The sequence below is a fragment of the Cupressus sempervirens genome, chromosome 7 (genome assembly GCF_028749045.1).
Source record: "Cupressus sempervirens isolate cs-2001-9-10 chromosome 7, ASM2874904v1, whole genome shotgun sequence".
NCBI classification, from domain to species: Eukaryota; Viridiplantae; Streptophyta; class Pinopsida; order Cupressales; family Cupressaceae; genus Cupressus; species Cupressus sempervirens.
The window spans coordinates 867,969,384-867,987,921 of NC_143124.1; positions in this window are offsets into that span (position 1 = coordinate 867,969,384).

Here is an 18,538-nt window from a genome sequence, read left to right on the forward strand (position 1 = left end):
GCATTCCTTATGGATGACAGATTTTTTGCAAGTTGTAACATCTATAACTCGACAAGATCATACTCGTGATCTTTCATCAGAATCTTCCATGCTTGATCCACATTTATACAATGTACACTGTTAAATCTTCTTGATTGATAGAACTTGTGAGAAATAACCCTCACTACAAATTCAATTAGTGGACAAAAGATGTTTATGATGGAAAGACCATGTCCATTCTACTTGGCTCCTATGTTTGCCTCAAATTTTTAATGACTCAGGATTCGCACAGTTTTCTTCCTATCTAGGGTTGGATAGCTTGTAACCCTATGAATCATTTTCTTTGTGATCTCCACTAGTCCATTCTATAATCAGTACTTTAGATCCTAGATTCTACTAAAAACAACTTTAATGCATTCAATCTTGAAATTCTTTAGGAATTCTAGGGAACAAGTTAATCCTTTCCTTTCAACAACTTTGAATTTGTCATTCAAAATTCCTTCATTGCACAATTTATCATATGCTCCCCCGATTTCATAATCTCCTACTTCTCCAATTTTACACATATAACATCTTCTAACATCATGGATCATAATGAATTTAGGTGGTATTGAGGATAGCACACTCATTGAATCTCCTTTCATATCAATCTCTAGACTTGTATGAAACTTTTGTGGAGGAAAAGCATAACTCTTCACTAGTTGAATTCTACTAACCTCATAGCTCATTCTAGTGGTTGAATTCTACTAACTTTTGTGGTCGATGATCATAGTTAGGGTTTGAATTTCTTTCTTTCCTGGATACTCAGCATAGTTTAGATTTTCACTCGTTCAAGCCTCTTCATCCAAATCACTCTCAAAATATTTTCTAGTCACTAGAATCGCCAATTTGCTTTGTGCTCTCAAAAATCAAAATGCAAGGTATGTAATAATGTCTTCAAAAAATTTATATACCTTATTTTGATCAATTAGGGTTTATCATCAATGTTGTATACTTAGGTAGGTGGAAGCCAACTATCTCAATCAATGTTGATGCCTTTCAACTAGGTCTTTGTATTACATCTCAGTCTCTTCCACATTACTTGGTCTCTTTTGAAGTGCTCGGTCTATGTTGCAATACTCGGTCAACATAGATAATTTTATTGATATTCAAAAATCTTTCAAAAATTTGTTCTTATGCATCTTCACATATGCAGATATGAACTTTTGGCATGTTATCATGTAAGGAATTGATGTATGATATATCAATTAAGTATACAGTTCCATTCATAACTCTCTTTCTTAGTTTGAGATGATATGATCACCTTCTCCACTAGATTGAGTGACCTCAACTCCATTAGCTCCACTACTTCCATCTTTTGTTTTCCTTTTCCATTTATGGCTCATTTCATTCCCAATTTGCTCAATATCCACTTTGCTTTTGCCTTTTTCTTTTGTTTGATTTGTTAAATGTGCTTGAGTGCTTGAGTCCTTCAATTCTTTCTTTGATGTCCAAACTTGTGACATTTGGAACATGCATTGTTAGGTGCATAATTTTTCCTCCAATTTTCTAGTAAGGATTTGTCTTGAATTTGAATTCATATGCTTTGTGCCCATACTTTTGATAGTTATAGCAATATCCTTCAAATTTAGGTGTAGCATTTGTATTCCTCAGTCTTGACCTACACTCGTGTATTTGATGCCTTTGTTTCTTGTAGTAAAAATATTAACCAGTAAACTTAGGTTTATAATTTTGCATACCATTTCTTTTTCGATAGATATTTGTAGTATGACCAATTTTTCCATAGTGATAGCATGGTGGTTTTTCATTTGACTTTGCATTCCTTTCTCAGTGTATGAATGTCCATGACCCACCAAAATAGCTTGATAACTTCATAATTTCTTCAAAGTACTTCATTGCTTCTTTAGGTTTGTTGAAATTTTCCATGGATTATTTCTCATCATTTAGTTCATTCTTTAGTATGTCCTTCTATGATTTGATAATTGCAATTTCCACATCCTTGTGATTCAATTCCTTATTTTTAAGCAGTAGTTGATCCATCATGTCTAGTAGTGTGTTTGTGAGCTTTTGCACATCTAATATCCTTCTTTCAAGTCTAGTAGCCATTACCCTTTTTTTTTCTTTAGCCATAGTCATGTCTTCTTCAGCTTTCTTCTTTTGTTCAATCACTTCACATAGCCTAACTAATTGGATTTCATGTTCTCTTTTTAGTGCTCTTATTTCTTCATTTAAGAGTTTGTTCTTGTCAAGTAGATCAACTTATGCTTTATCATTTGGATTGATTGGTTCAAATAGTTCTTCAATTTCCACTTCTTCATAGGAAAATTGTTTTATCTGGATGGCGATTTCCTTTCTTCTTTTTAGGGAATCCTTCAGATCTTGTCTTTTCTTCTCAAATTCCTATGGTGTGAGTTATATGTCAATCACCTAATTTTCAATAACCTTATCCAATTTGAATGCCTCCATCTCCAACATCTAATCTTTGAGCCTTTAAACTTCCTTCAAAGAACCACTACTCTAATACCAACTATTGATTGATGGAGGTATAAATAGGATTAACAAGATACTAAGAGGTGGAGGGTGAATCAGAATCTTAAACACTTTAAATTTTCATCAATTCATTCACACCTATCAATAAATTGTACATGTAAACCTTATAATATAAATCTGCTATAAGATATAAATATGCTCAATCACATGCATGAAAGTAAAACACATAACACAATATTTGTTACCTAGAAACCCTCCAAGGTAAAGCTAAAATTGGGGTGGGGATGATGTAAGGAAACTTGGCAAAAAAGAATATAACCGTTTCCACATAACCCATAATAAATTTGAAATAAACACAAAATTAAAATCCACATACAAGAGAATAGACAACATACCCACAAATTTGTGACACAAGATATACCCTGGGAAACCCTCATTGAGGGAAAAACCCAGCCTCCAAAAGCATCCATCATCATGTATTATTCAGCAAAAATACCATTTCCATACAACCATGGAAGCCTTCATGGCCATAGCCACAACCGAGCAAACTATGTGAACAAGCATGAATCCACACATCCCATGCCATGCTTTCAACCTTCACAAATGCTCCCTTGGCTAACCTGTCAAGCCTTGTCCCGCTCGACTCTTGCCTTTTGTCTTCTCCTTGTCACTCTTTCTCTATCTGCAACAACTACCCTTGTGGCTGCTTATATGGTAGCAAGTCCCACAAAACCACCAAGTGGTATTACATAAACCATGTGCTAAAACCATGTGCTACCTAACCAACTGACCCCACATTTAATATTGGGCATTTAATTCTTTTTTCCAATATTAAATAACTACATGAAATATTATCACAATGTTATAATACAACTCATTAAGAATATTCCATGAGAATCTTTACATGTTGCTTGTCCATCTAGATACAACATTACATAATAAAAATAACAATATTATGCAATGTGTGCAACACCCATTATCTCAACAATCTCCCACTTGTTGTATACATTGCATAGGGTCAATCCGTAGCCACACAAATGAACAAGGGAACAATCCCTCCCAGCACATCCACCATCATGGATCAAAATAAACCAAGTGCTCCATCCTAGTACCCACAAAAAAATCAAAGTATCCAGCATCTCAAACATGAATGATCTCACCTCCTATTATGCCACTCCCACTGGACATACATAGAAGCCATCCAAAGAGAAAGCCACCCAACTTATCACATTAGAAGATCATAAAATCCTGTACCAACTAATATTCCAAGCACAAATAACCTGATCCAAAGGTAATCACATGTATCTGTAGTTGTCAAAATATCCATAGCTGAAATAGCACCCACAGCAAAGTGCCAAACTCATGCAACTATCCATACCTCAAAGGTATAACAAGTGAATCTCATATCACCGACATATCCAATCTGCAACCTGCAATCACAAGCCTCAAGAGCAATACCTGCCACATATATACCAAGAAGCTCCCACTGCAAAAGATAATGTCAAATCTATAACCAATCCACTCAACACATCTTAAAGAAGTGAATCCATGTAGTATCAAGGACATCCACAATACATAATCCAATATCTTGCAAGAATAACTCTCATAACAAGTCTCCAATGCTCTCCCAAGTTCACCACAACCAACAGAGGAAAGAGATAAAGGAATAACCATATCATCTCTCACATGACATACATGAGCACAAATCAATGATCACAATCTCTAACAAATCTCAAATCCAATGTAGGCAAAACTGAACATCTAGGAAGATAACCAAGACCAGAGAAACCATGCAAATCATAACCTGTATCATGCCCTTCTACACACCCCTCTAGATGTAAACTGTGCAAGTATGATCTCCTCCATAAAACCCTAACAAGAAGCCTCAACAACACCCAAACCATACCATATAACTAATCATGGATGTAAGCCTCTCACAAGAAGATCAAACTCAATAAACTCATTCCTAAACCAAGGAATAACCATTCCTAATCCAAGGAATATGCCCAATATAAAACCATCTCCCAAACTCAACCAGCATAACAACATATGCACATGGAGATAACCAATGTTAAACCATCTATCAAATGAACCCTCCAGAACTAACTCATGTACCATAGCTCAAGATCCATATCCATGAAAGACAAGCATAAATATAATGCAATTGAGAGAAAATAATGGGCTATACCTCTCAAGTAGCAAACTGCCGAGTAGACCAAGAGTGGGGAATGAGAATGCTCATCAAGATACCCAAGTCTCCAACCAAGACTCATCTAAGAACAATCTCCTCTCAAGTCCATATCAGGTGACTGCCCCTCGGACTTCCTGCTGAAACCATCAACCATCCCAACAAATACTTCTCTAATCCAAGAGAAATCAGCGTCACCACCGTCTCTAAGTATCTATGAGCACCTGTAACCAATCAATCGATGCCAACTCCAAATGCAACATAGCAATATCATGAAGTGTCCAGCTTATGATTAGTGTACTCAATACCAAGAAACTAAACCAAGATCAATATCAAAGTTCCAACCATGGCCTCAGGAACATAAACATGACAACATGATCTTACCATCTCAACTAAAGAGATAACATGCTCCATATGAACACATCATAACATGTCACAACTCTAAACGCGTATCAAGAGTATACCATGACATAATAATGAAACCATCTTCATACCAAGGATAACATGCCAAATAAAAGCATAAACCACACCTTTGCCAAGAACCCTATGAGTCCTCAAGATGCAACCATCTCCACACACCATGAAGAAAAACCATCTCCATATACCAGGAAGAACCATCTCCACACACCATGAAGATAACCAAGAACTCCATGAGTCCTCAAGATCTAACCATCTTCAAACATCATGAAAATAACAAGTGCACCATGCAAATGTCAAAGACGCTTTTGCAGCAACAGGATCTAAGACAAACTTCCAACATCTGCAAACACTCAATAAATATATCAATGCCAACAACTCCCACTCAACTATGGTACCAAGTCACCTATGGCATCATAAAATCCATCTCCTACTTGAAGATCCAAACCAAACTAGGAACTAATCATGCACTGTCACCCCATCACTGTCACAAGCTCCCACTAAACCATGTATCCAAGCTATCCATGACATCATGATGAAAAACCATCCTCTAACCATGAGAATCAACCAAGGCATCAAACCATCAAAGAACTCAAAGTGCACATCATGAGCTCCTCAAAAGAAACCAAATAAACATGATCCTCAACCAAGAAGATATACCACCATAACTGAATCAAAAATCCAAGCTAAAGAACATCAAGGATGTACCTGTATAACCAATCATGTCATGCCAAAATCCATGACACCATGATCACATCCATGAACCGAGCATCTAGCTCTCAATATGTCCAACCTGTCAGCATAGTCAACCACAATCCTCTACCATGACTGTACCTGGTAACAACATCTCATCCCTTCTACATGAAGAAAATAGTAAATCATGTGACTTAGGGCATAGACAACCCAAATCCAAGCCACCAATCTGAATATGCATCAATAATGAAAGATCAATGGGCAAAGACAACCCATAACCAAGCTATAAATGCAACCTGTAAGTATAGACCGCTTACAACACTGCACAACTTGTAGACCCAACAAGTCATCATGCATATCCAAACCAAACACTGATAACCATATCATCATGAGACCAATCTGAAATATGAACTGAGTATACAATGACATCAAATCTTAAATCTCCAATGCCATAAACTCACAATGTTGCCATAGTCAAAATATACCTATAAACTATTTAGATCAATATATCACCAAATAAAATATGCCAAACCTGCACCAAATTTAAACCAATGTGTAGAGCTCTCCAAGAGCTTTTCGTTGACTACTCGAAGTCCAAAATTCGACTCCGTATGCCCAAGTTATGCCCTAATTCATGCTCAAAATAAAAAAATCTAACTTTAGGGCTCTGAAAACCTGACAAAATTTCAAAACCATAGAATCAAACCAACACCATCTTGTATTGCTCTAAATTAGCTTTCCAACGCCTGTAAGAACTCTAAAATTCGATATTCTGAGAGAAAGTTATGGTCATTTTACTAAGACAGTCTTTTTACCATTTTCAGTACGATTTTTCATTTTTTATTTTTTCAGTGACGAAAATTCTGACGGGATTAAATTTGATGGCCATCATGGGTTGAAACTAAAAGACTATTTCATTTCTTCTGAACATGGCCAAACTAGGGCATATTATATATCAAAATTTATGGAAATGTCAACCCGGATCCAATGGTGAGGTCTGTTTTTACCCAGGAGGTCATTTCTACATGCTACCCCCCAAAACACTCATTTAAAATGAAACATCCGAAAAAACTCTTTTGTCCAACAATTTCCCATACCCAAATATTTTAACATCCCTATCATAACAGCAAATCCAAAACTCTCAGATCTGCAATAAATCATTCATATATCTTGCCCTTTTTTTTTATCCTCTCATGCATTCCCATGGATTCAATCTAGGGTTACAATAATAAAACCATAGCTCTGATACCACTTGTAAAAAAACTTGGCAAAAAAGAATATAACCGTTTCCACATAACCCATAATAAATTTGAAATAAACACAAAATTAAAATCCACATACAAGAGAATAGACAACATACCCACAAATTTGTGACACAAGATATACCCTGGGAAACCCTCATTGAGGGAAAAACCCAGCCTCCAAAAGCATCCATCATCATGTATTATTCGGCAAAAATACCATTGCCACACAACCATGGAAGCCTTCATGGCCATAGCCACAACCGAGTAAACTATGTGAACAAGCATGAATCCACACATCCCATGTCATGCTTTCAACCTTCACAAATGCTCCTTTGGCTAACCTGTCAAGCCTTGTCCCGCTCGACTCTTGCCTTTTGTCTTCTCCTTGTCACTCTTTCTCTCTCTGCAACAACTACCCTTGTGGCTGCTTATATGGTAGCAAGTCCCACAAAACCACCAAGTGGTATTACATAAACCATGTGCTAAAACCATGTGCTACCTAAACAACTGACCCCACATTTAATATTGGGCATTTAATTCTTTTCTCCACTATTAAATAATTACATGAAATATTATCACAATGTTACAATACAACTCATTAAAAATATTCCATGAGAATCTTTACATGTTGCACGTCCATCTAGATACAACATTACATAATAAAAATAAAATAATAAAATAACAATATTATGCAATGTGTGCAACACCCATTATCTCAACAGATGACACCCACAAATCTTCACTACTGCAATAATAAAGTTAACCAGTTAAGGTTACAATGTTTGATCATAAATTATGATCTACCATGTGAGGAGTCTACCCTATTAAAGCCTTACAAGACTACTAGGTCTCACCTTGTTAGAAAATTTAACAATTACAAAAAAGTAAGGATTCTATTAGGAGATTAATAAATATATGTTAAGACCACTTTGTTAAGAGATTTACCCTGATTCAAGTCGGTTAAAATTTATTTAGTACCTAACTCTCAGTTTTCTCTATAAGTTGATTTCGAGTCTTCTCCTTGCTAATTGATCTTCTCCTCTGATATGATATTACTTTCCTTTCCCTTTCACTTCACTACCATGAATAGGTCACTTTCTCTATTAGATGATAATAGAACCCTCCACTGACTTCTTTTTCACATGCATATACTTCTCCACTCTTGTTCTTATTCTAGATGCTTCTCTCTCTTTCACTTCTCTCGCTCTAATCTAGGTCAAGGAAACCTATATTTAAAGGTTTCGTAAAGAGTTTTCTAGATCCTTCCATAATAGCCTCTCCATATAAGTCATTGATCACACAACATAGAGATATGTGATCCATGTCATTTAGATGTTCTCTAACAACCTCTACAATCTTTAGATGATCCTTTCATCTTAGTTGTAAAATGTGTTACCTCAAATTATGTTTTATTTCTAACTTTTATGTAAACTCTTCATTGCTCGATCTTTACTAGTTTCTGATGCTCATCATTTCTATTGCTTGGCATATATTGTACTTAGCATACACTATATAACTCATCATTTGCATACTTGGAACTTTCTTGGTCACTGATGAGCTTAGCTCATATCAAAATACTCAGTGACCATACACTTACTCGACTCCTATAGAGATCAGTACATATTTGCTTATGTACATGTCTCAGCTTATGTAAAGTAGCTTGATCATAGTGATGATCGTCTGACTCTACCTTGTAAATGAAAAAGTGGTTGAAACTAATGGAAGCCATTTAAGGAAAATGTAAATAGAAATGTTAGAATATTTTTAGTTGATAGAATTAAGTTCCTATAAGGACTAACACATGAGCATATGTGTTTTTATTTGATTCTAAAAGTGAGAAATGAAGAAGTAGAAAATGTATCTAAAGAATTGGCAAATTTATTGGATGAGTTTCATGATATTATATTTGGTAATATACCAACTAGATTAAACCAATGAGAAAGATCAATCTATGGATGGATGTGATTTTGAGGACTAGTTTTTCAAATAAGGTAGCTCACATAATAACTCTGGTAGAAAGAGAAGAGTTGAACAAATAAGTCTAAGAGTTTTTGTAGAAGGGGTTGATTTGAGAGAGTTTGATTCCATATGTAGTAACTACATTAATAGAACTCAAGAAAATGGTAAATGGAGGATGTGTGCAATTCTTAATATATCAATAAGATTGCTACCAAGTACAAATTACCATTGTTCGGAAGTGCAATTTTGTAGTGCCTGCCCCTAGTTTGCATTTCTGTTATCATTGTCAAATTCTTTTAGGTTGATTTTATGCATTGATTAGTTTAGAGATATTGGATTTACAATATTATGATATTATTTCATGTCTTGAATTACAAATGCATCAGTTATTATTGCTTAGTTGATTTCATTCATGTGTTGTTAATGGTATTTTGATGATTCCTAGTTAGTAAATGTGGTTTCTTTCATAAAAATGTTAACATGATGTCTTTAATGATGATTATGTTGTATTGATAGAGATGCATTATTATATGTACGCATTTGATGTTAGACTTGTGATTTTTACAATACTTACCCCATACTTGCATGTGTATGGTGTGCGTGTTTATTTTATCTTTCTGTCTGACGTGTTTGATGTGGTTAAGGGAGGGAGTCGTAGTCACCTGCTAGTCGAGATCTACACGATGAACCACTCCCCGCCATTGTCTGTTTAGTTTAGATATATTATATACATGTACATGCTCGTCTTTTATGCAGGATGCAGGTACCGGGCATCGACTTCCCTAAATTGCCAGGATGAGCGTGCCCTATTACAAATACTGAAATGGTGAGAATGGGAAGATAATGATCAGGTCCAATCCTATCCATAAGCCTATAATACTTGTCCTGCAAGGAGGACTCGTAACAGACTGTCTACCCTTTTTAAAACCCGTGTGTATTTTTGTGCGTATGTTGTTTTGTGAGTCTTTGATGAATTTTTTGTTAATTAAGTCTAATTAATAGATTAAATTAATAATTTAATTTAATGAAGAATTATTATGACTTTTTGAATATTTAATTATATTTAATTAATTGAGAAATTAATTAAATATAAATAATTGAATTGGAAGATAAAAGTTTTAAGATTAAATTTAGAACATGATAATATTTATTTAATTTAATAATAATATATTTAGAGTTCATTTTTAAATAAATGCTAAATATTCTTGTTATTTAAGTTAATAAATATTTATCAAATTAAACGTTCAAAATATATTAAAAAAGAAAAAGATATTAAATTATGAATATGTTTTAAGTTCACATGAATAAGTTTAAAATATAGAAATTAATTTAAAAGATAAAATCATGTGAACTTGAATAAAAGTATTTTAATAAAGTATGCATGAGATTAAAGTTATAAATTTATTAAAGTAAAGTAAAGTGGAAAGTTAAATAAAGTAATTTAACAATTCACTTAAAGTGCATGAAGGAATAATAAAAGAATATTTTAATTTAAAAAGGAAATTAATTGTGCATGAATGAATTAATTAAATGAGAGAGAATTAAATATTGGAGATAAAAGTTAAAGTTTAAATTTAGAACGTGATTGATTATATTTATTTTATTTAATAATAATATATTTAGAGTGCATTTTTAAATAAATGCTAAATATTATTGTTATTTAAGTTAATAAATATTTTTATCAATTAAGTTTCTAAAAAATGAAATCAAAAGTGAAAAGATATTTAATTATCATAAAGATTATAGTTCGCATGATTTATGCATGAGATGAAAATAAAAGAAATTAATTGAAAAGATTAAACATGTGAAATTAATAAAGGTATTTAATCGCATTAAGTGCGCATGAGATTTATAAGTTATAAATTTATTAAAGTACAGTGGAAAGTTAAATAAAGTAATTTAACAATTCACTTAACGTGCATGAAAGGAATAATAAAATAATAATTTTAATTAAAAGGGAAATTAATTGTGCATGAATGAATTAATTAAATAAAGTAATTATTATTTTAGAGTTGTGGGGAAAGAAGCCCTAAAAGGTAATTAGATTCTATATTAGAGGGTTTTGGGTCATTATTGCACACACAGGTTTTCAGGGAACACACTTTTGGAAAGGGGAGCAAAGAAATCTTTGGAAGCTTGGAAGGGTTCAGATTAGCAAGGGTTTCACCAGATTATTAGCATCAGATCAAGGTAGGGTTTGTGAACCATTCTAGAAACACTTTCGGATCTTTGTCTTCTTCGTGCTTGTTGGAAATTGCTTTCTCAAATTTTATTGAATGAATCTTGCTACCTTTCTTCTGAATCTTTTGCGATTTGATTTCTTCTAGGAATTGGGATTGAAAAACTATTTAGAAAACCTTGTTTTACTTCTGAAAGAAATTTAGTATTAAATTGAAATTTGGGTTTTGAATTAAAATGGAATTAAGAAATTTAAATTTGGAAGGGGTTTGTTTTTGGAAATGAAAATCTTAGGATTGAAAATTCGAAGGGTTCAATTTATTTTTCCTATCAGATTAATATCGTAAATGTTATTAAAATATGTATATATTAAAATAATATTGTTATGAAGTTCGTTGAGAAAAATATTATAAAATAAAGAATATAGAATTATAATATAATTCTTAAAATTTTCATATATAATAATTTATCTAAATTTATTAGAAGGGTTGTTCTTCTAATAAACAAAATTATTGAAATTTGACTTAGTTGAAAAAATAAATAAATAAATAAATAAAATAAAAAATTTAAAAAAATAAATAAATAATAATAATAATAATAATAATAATAAAAAAATTAAATAAATAAATAAATTTTAAAAAAAAAAACAACAAAATTTTTTTATAACCCCTGTCGGCACCGTACGCTGCTGACGCAGGCTACGACAGCAGTGGTGTGGTTAATAATATTTACTATTTAACCATTTGAATTATTAATGGAATTGGGAAATATTTCTATTTAGTAATCGAATAATTTAATAAATGATTAATATTACTTCTAAGTCTTGATATGTTATTATATGAACAAGAATGAGTTTAATTGCAAGGGTTAATTATGAAGGTTAACTGGAAAACTTACTTACTTGAAAACATGTATTAAACTGGAAATTTAAAACCTTAATTCAAACAAATACACGGGTGTATTGTATGAGTAATACTGAGAATCGTATACACTTGAACATACATTGAAACGCAAATTGAAACTTATATTGAAAACGAAAAATTGAAACCTTACATTAATTCAACAATATATTATCAATCAAATCCAACTGTGAGACTATGATGTTTTCTATATACTGTCTATATTTCTTTTTGGATTTTGGTGTTGTTTAGATGTCGACCAATCTAGGATGTACACCAGAGGTTTTGTGAGATTTCTTGGATACTATTATGTGGCTAGATGTTATGATGATTCTTGTGATTCAAATTGGAGTTTATACTTATGAGATTTGTTTTGTGAGCATTTATGTATATTTGGATTTAGTTTGATCCATCTTGTTATCAGGTTTCCTGTTAAGGAACCAAGTTTGATCTTTATGGGTGTTTTGGTATGGGACACAACTGTGTTTTTATGTGCTTAGGAGAGGTTGTCTAGGTATGTGACTTGGGAGTGGCTTGCATAGGGGTCCGGGACCCAAAGTGGTCAGTACCAGGGTAACCTAATGCAAGTTATGTAATAAGTGATAATCTAGTAAGTAAAATTTATGGGGGGAAACACACTAAAAAGATAAGTTAGAGATATTTGATCTACCCATGCCTTTAGTGCTTGTATAGACTAAGGATGGGAATGAAATGAGTGCCTCGTCTTCTTGAGAGGGCTTTCTAGTTTCCATATGTGTGATGTTGAGGGTCTAGGGTTCAGAGTAACCAGTCCAGAGTAACTCAACGCTTGAGGGTCCGGGGTCTATTAAGAGATCAGTCCAGGGTAACTCAAGCAGCCATGTGATGACACTCCCTAGTATGTAGCTAAGTCTCCTCTGTAGATTTTGTGTATCTCTAGTGGTGTACTTACTGTTGGATGTGGTGTATTTATTGTTGGATATGTTCATTATGGTTATTTACTTTCATTGATGATGATTGGTGATTCATGGTTGTTGTACTTTTGACATGTGGCTTTTGACTTGAGATGATTATCTTTCGTTGAATTTATCTTATGATCTTGGTATTTGGTTTATACTTGGTTCGTGTATGATGTTTGGTTATGTGGTGTCGGTATTGGTTTGAGTGTTCTTACTTTTGGATTATTTTATCTTCTTGAGTAGTATGTGTTACCTTTGAGATAGTTTTGGCTAGTAGGTATTCCTCGCCTAGGAATGTTTTATGTTTGATAGCCGTTTGTGGATCGTTCATTATCTTCCCTGCATGGTGGGAGTGGAAGCCTGACTAGGTAACCACGCGGTCGGGAGGTAGTGCCTTCTTACCATTTGGGTTTCCCCTTCACATTGCCAGCTGTTGGATGTTCGTTGCAAAAGATGTACCTTTACCATTCTTATTTCTTATTTCAGATGGAGTATATATGTTATCATGTATTCTGATGTATTGTATCTATTCTCACATACCCTGCGACATGTGCAGTGGATGTACTTTCATTGTATTGTTTATACTTATGCAATTGCTTATGCGATTATGTATCTGGTATTTCTTTATGATCATGAGACATTGTACTTGGAACTTAAACTAATTAATTTAAAATTATTAAATGTGACTCAATGTAAAGGAACTCTTGAGGAATTGAAACTGTACCTATATTTGCATATGTGTATGTGTTGTGTATGTTCATATTGCTTCTGCATTAATGTTATCTTGATGTTGTTTAAACTTTTTAAAAAAAAATAGTTCAGTAAACATTATAACATGTTAGGTTTATTTCTCTTGGGTTCCCGAGCGGGGTGTTACAAATTTTTTAAGGAAGTTGGTTTATCTTATATTTGTAGTTTCACCAAAAGGTCTAAAAATGGACCCAATGAAGATGAATGCTATCCTTAAATGGACTGCACCAAGGAGTGCTACAGAGGTAAGATATTTTTATTATTTGGATATCTTTTACATAAAGTTTATAGGAATTTTACTAGTCTTTATGGAACCTTGACTAAAACAATGAGAGGGGATGGGAAAGAGTTTAACTAGACTACAGGAGTAGATAAGATTTATAAATTATAGAAATAAAAACTTACAGAATAATATATTTTAGCACTTCCAAATTTTAATAAGATATTTCAAGTAGATTGTGATGCTAGTGGCAATTTTGTTGAATTTATTTTGAATCAAAAGGGTAGACTCGTTACTTATTTCAATAAGAAGTTGAATGATGCCAAAAGAAAATATTATTTTTGTGATTAAGAACTCTATGCTATCCTTCAAACATTGAAGAAATGGAGACATTACATTTTAACTAAAGAGTTTATTTTATTTACGGGTCATCATACATGTCAATATTTGAATAGTCAAAGAAATTTGAATCAAATGCATTTAAAATGGATTGAGTTTTTGCAAAGTTACACATTTATTCTAAAACACAAGTGTGAAGTCTAATAGGGTAAAAGATTCTCTTTGTAGAAGATAGATTTTATGACAGAGATACAAATTGAGGTTGTTGAATTTATAAGGATTGTTTGCAAATGTAATTGCATTTCCATTTTGGTATATACTTTTCAAATGCATAAATCTCCTCTTATATATATTATGAATGAGACATGGAGAGACATGTCTCCTCATGACACATGTCTATCCATTATAATTAATAAAAAATCATATAATATCTCATATATATATATATATATATATATATATATATATATATATATCACACTTATTTATGTAATATATGTGTGTATGTGTGTGTGTGTGTGTGTGTGTGTGTGTGTATTTATACTATAGTCTCATAGGTTTAACTAATTGAAGCTACCAAACATCAATGCTCCCTCTTAGCTAGGGAGGATAAACAAGAATATGAACAACATATTACCTTAGTGTAAGAAATGGTTTCAAGAATGTCAACTCATTTGACTTCATGGTTTAATGAATGCCAACACATTTGGCAAATGTCAACTCATTTGGCATTTGAAAGTCAACTCATTTGATATTTGAATGCCAATTCTTTTGATATTCATAAAAGTCAACTCATTTGACATTCATTAGGTGCTTAAATGTTCATAAGGTATGTGCATTCACATTCCCATAATGCATACCATATAAACATCCACCGTGAAAAGTATAATCTATCATGATTTGCATAGACATCATAAGATATCCATCATAATAGATTAAGTTATTAAAAAATCATCACCTTTCAATAACTTTTGTAAATACAAGTGATGATCATTTCGAAGTTGTCACTTCCTCATGATGTACATAGGGGGTAGGCACAAATAGTTATGAAGTGTATTCATGAATCATAGTTCTATTGGCTGCTACAATGTATTGATTACTACAAAATCCATCTCACCATGGTCTACTCCCTCTTAATCAATACATCTGAGATCACTAAAGATTGACTGAACCATATCCTCTATCTGCTCCCTCTCTTTCAAGATTGCACCTATTTAAATGTCAAGCTCCTTTAGAATCTCAATCTCCCTCTTCCCTCAAGGACATTCTTGGAGGAAAAGATCGAAGGCAAATATAACTCTTATAGTAAAAAAATCACCTTTAATAATTCTTCTCAATAATAGTATTATTATATTTTAACTATAAGAGCATTGGAATTTTGATTTAAATAATTATTATTTATATTGACGATCTATTAGAAATTTTCTAAAATTATATATATATATATATATATATATATATATATATATATATATATATATATATATATATATATATATATATATATATACAAATTCATCCCTTTCTATATGTATAATGATCTTTCTTGTATTAATATAAATACCTCATCATTATTATTTATCCAATTTGTCCCCATATATTATTTAGAAGAATAAATATGTGTGTGTGTCTTTCATATATATATATATCCCTATGATTATTATATTGATAAGACCATAATCAATATCTACTTACCTCGAACATCATATCTACATACCTTTTTTCTAAGCACCTATTTGATGGTTTGAGCACCTATCTCCATCATATAAACTTGCTCAATGATGTGGCTTGCAATCATGTTTCTCGATGATGATTTTAATACTTTTCTTTTGGTATAACATTAGTCTTCCTTGAAATTGCTTTAACTTTGTTAAAAGCTATTTTTTAATCAAAAGCAATGTATTTTAACATGTGCTCTACATCAATAACTATAAAAGTAGCCCTAATATATTTTCTATTTCATAGGTTGTGATACTATCTTTTCTTTAGATGTGAGATCCTATCATGATGAGCATTAAGTGGGACTGCTCTTGTAATTTACATTTTGATAAATGATAGTATAGGTGAAAGAATTGCAGAGAAAACCAAATGTGGTATTTATCAAGCATAGTAGATAACAATGGTTGAAATGGGGAGTGGAGACATAAATGGGGCAACTTCAAAACTACTAAAGCTAGCGAGCACTACCCAAGCTATCATCTTAGATTGACTAATCACTTTTCAAATCCTATCTAAGTAGAATAAACTATCACCTTCATCATTTTGAAACGTATGGTTACTTATCATGCTCAAGAAATATAGCATGTTTGAATAGTTTTTTGTAGATTAGGAAATGATGGTGGGCCAATCTAGAGACCTAATGATTTGTGGTGGATCGCATATACAAAGAGCTTAAATATAAATGTAGACTACACATTTTTTGAAACCTTTGAAATATCAGAAGAAGCCAAATGTTTATCCGCTAGTCCCATTGTCAAATCCTTCTTATTTCTTCCTTCAAAATATATTTGTAGTCTGGCTTTGATACCATGTTGAATTTATAAGGACCATTTGTAGATGTAATTGCATTGTCATTTTGGTATATACTTTTCAAATGCTTCAATCTCCTCTTATATATATTGTGAATGAAACATGGAGAGACGTGTCTCCTCATGAGACATGTATATCCATTATAATTAATAAAAAATTATATAATATCTCATATTATATATATCACACTTATATATGTAATATATGTGTGTGTGTGTGTGTGTGTGTGTGTGTGTGTGTGTGTGTATGTATATTTATACTATAGTCTCATAGGTTTAACTGATTGAAGCTACCAAACATCAATAGAAGTTGATGGGTTCAACAAACTCAAGAGTTTGCAATGAGAGGATCCTAATTTAGGTGAAGCTTGTAAATCATATACATAACCTATTATTGTAGACAAAACCACGTAGTTGGACTTCATAATCTAGGATGGTATGTTGTTTAGAGGTAGTCAATAGTGGATTCAAAGAGTTTTATGAGGGGGAATGTCATCAAAGAGAAGCATATTGGAGAGCTAGTTGGACATTTTGATTGATGTTAAGAATTATTAAGAAATTATTATCAACTAAAATTGTAGAAAGATGTTAATAAATTGGTTTAGAGTTACAAAATATGTCAAATGGAAAAAGAAAAATCTTGCATCATAGGTGTAAGGACAATCTTGAATCATTGGTGTAAGGCAATCTTGCATCACCCAAAAAATATTATTGTATAGGAGGAAAATGGATCAACTACCTTATGCAAAATGAAGGATGAAAACCAAGATTCACCTTCTAAAGAAAACTTGATTAAAGCAAGATAAAGCGTCAATTCATAACCTAATGCAAAAGGGGGAATTGTTTGGACTCAGTTCCCCCTCACCTCCACAAAGAAAGTGTTTTGTAAAAGTAGATATTCAATGTAAAATTTGAAAATAAAGAAATGGAAATATATGTAAACAATGGGTTGTCAAATGATGTGCAAACTACTAAAACTCAAATTTTGGACCTAAAATTGTGAGACTTGCAAAACTCAAAAATCACTTGGGTCCAGGTCAACGCCATTCTATAGGAGAATTGTCAATCTAGGTCAGGGCCCACTTGCCTAGGGAAGGGATGTACCATGTCGTTAACCTTTTGTGTCCAATCGTGAAACAAACATTAGATCTCTAAAGTTTTGCAAAAAGGGTATCTAAATTTCCCCTTATTTTTTCTTCTAAGATCTATATCCTACAAGAAAAATGATTGATTTTGTTGGGGTGGGGTGTTATCTTGGTCAAACCCCAATTTAGGAATTAACGTTGAAATTGAGACTGAAGTAGGAAATGTTAGCAAGTAGAAGAAATAGATCTAACATGAAGAAATGTAAATCTATGAATAGGCTCTTGAATTTAGAATGTGATAAAATATATTGATGCAATAGCCTTAACTCAACTTCAAAAACCAAAGTAAAGGAAATCAAAGAGAATCAAAACCTTTGTAATTAATTTTTTTTGAAGTTTTCTTTAAGAATGAATCTATATTTTAGAGTGATGAATGTGGAAGATGCAAAAAAACATATTGAATGTATGAAGGGAGATCTTAAATGTTGAAAATGCTTGAAATAAATTGCATAAACTCCTTCAATCGCTTGAATGCTTGGATCCTTGATCTTCAATGGAGGACTTGCTTAAATGTCTTGAATGCTTGAAGAATGCTTGAATTCTTGATGTGTGTGAATAATTACTTGATTGT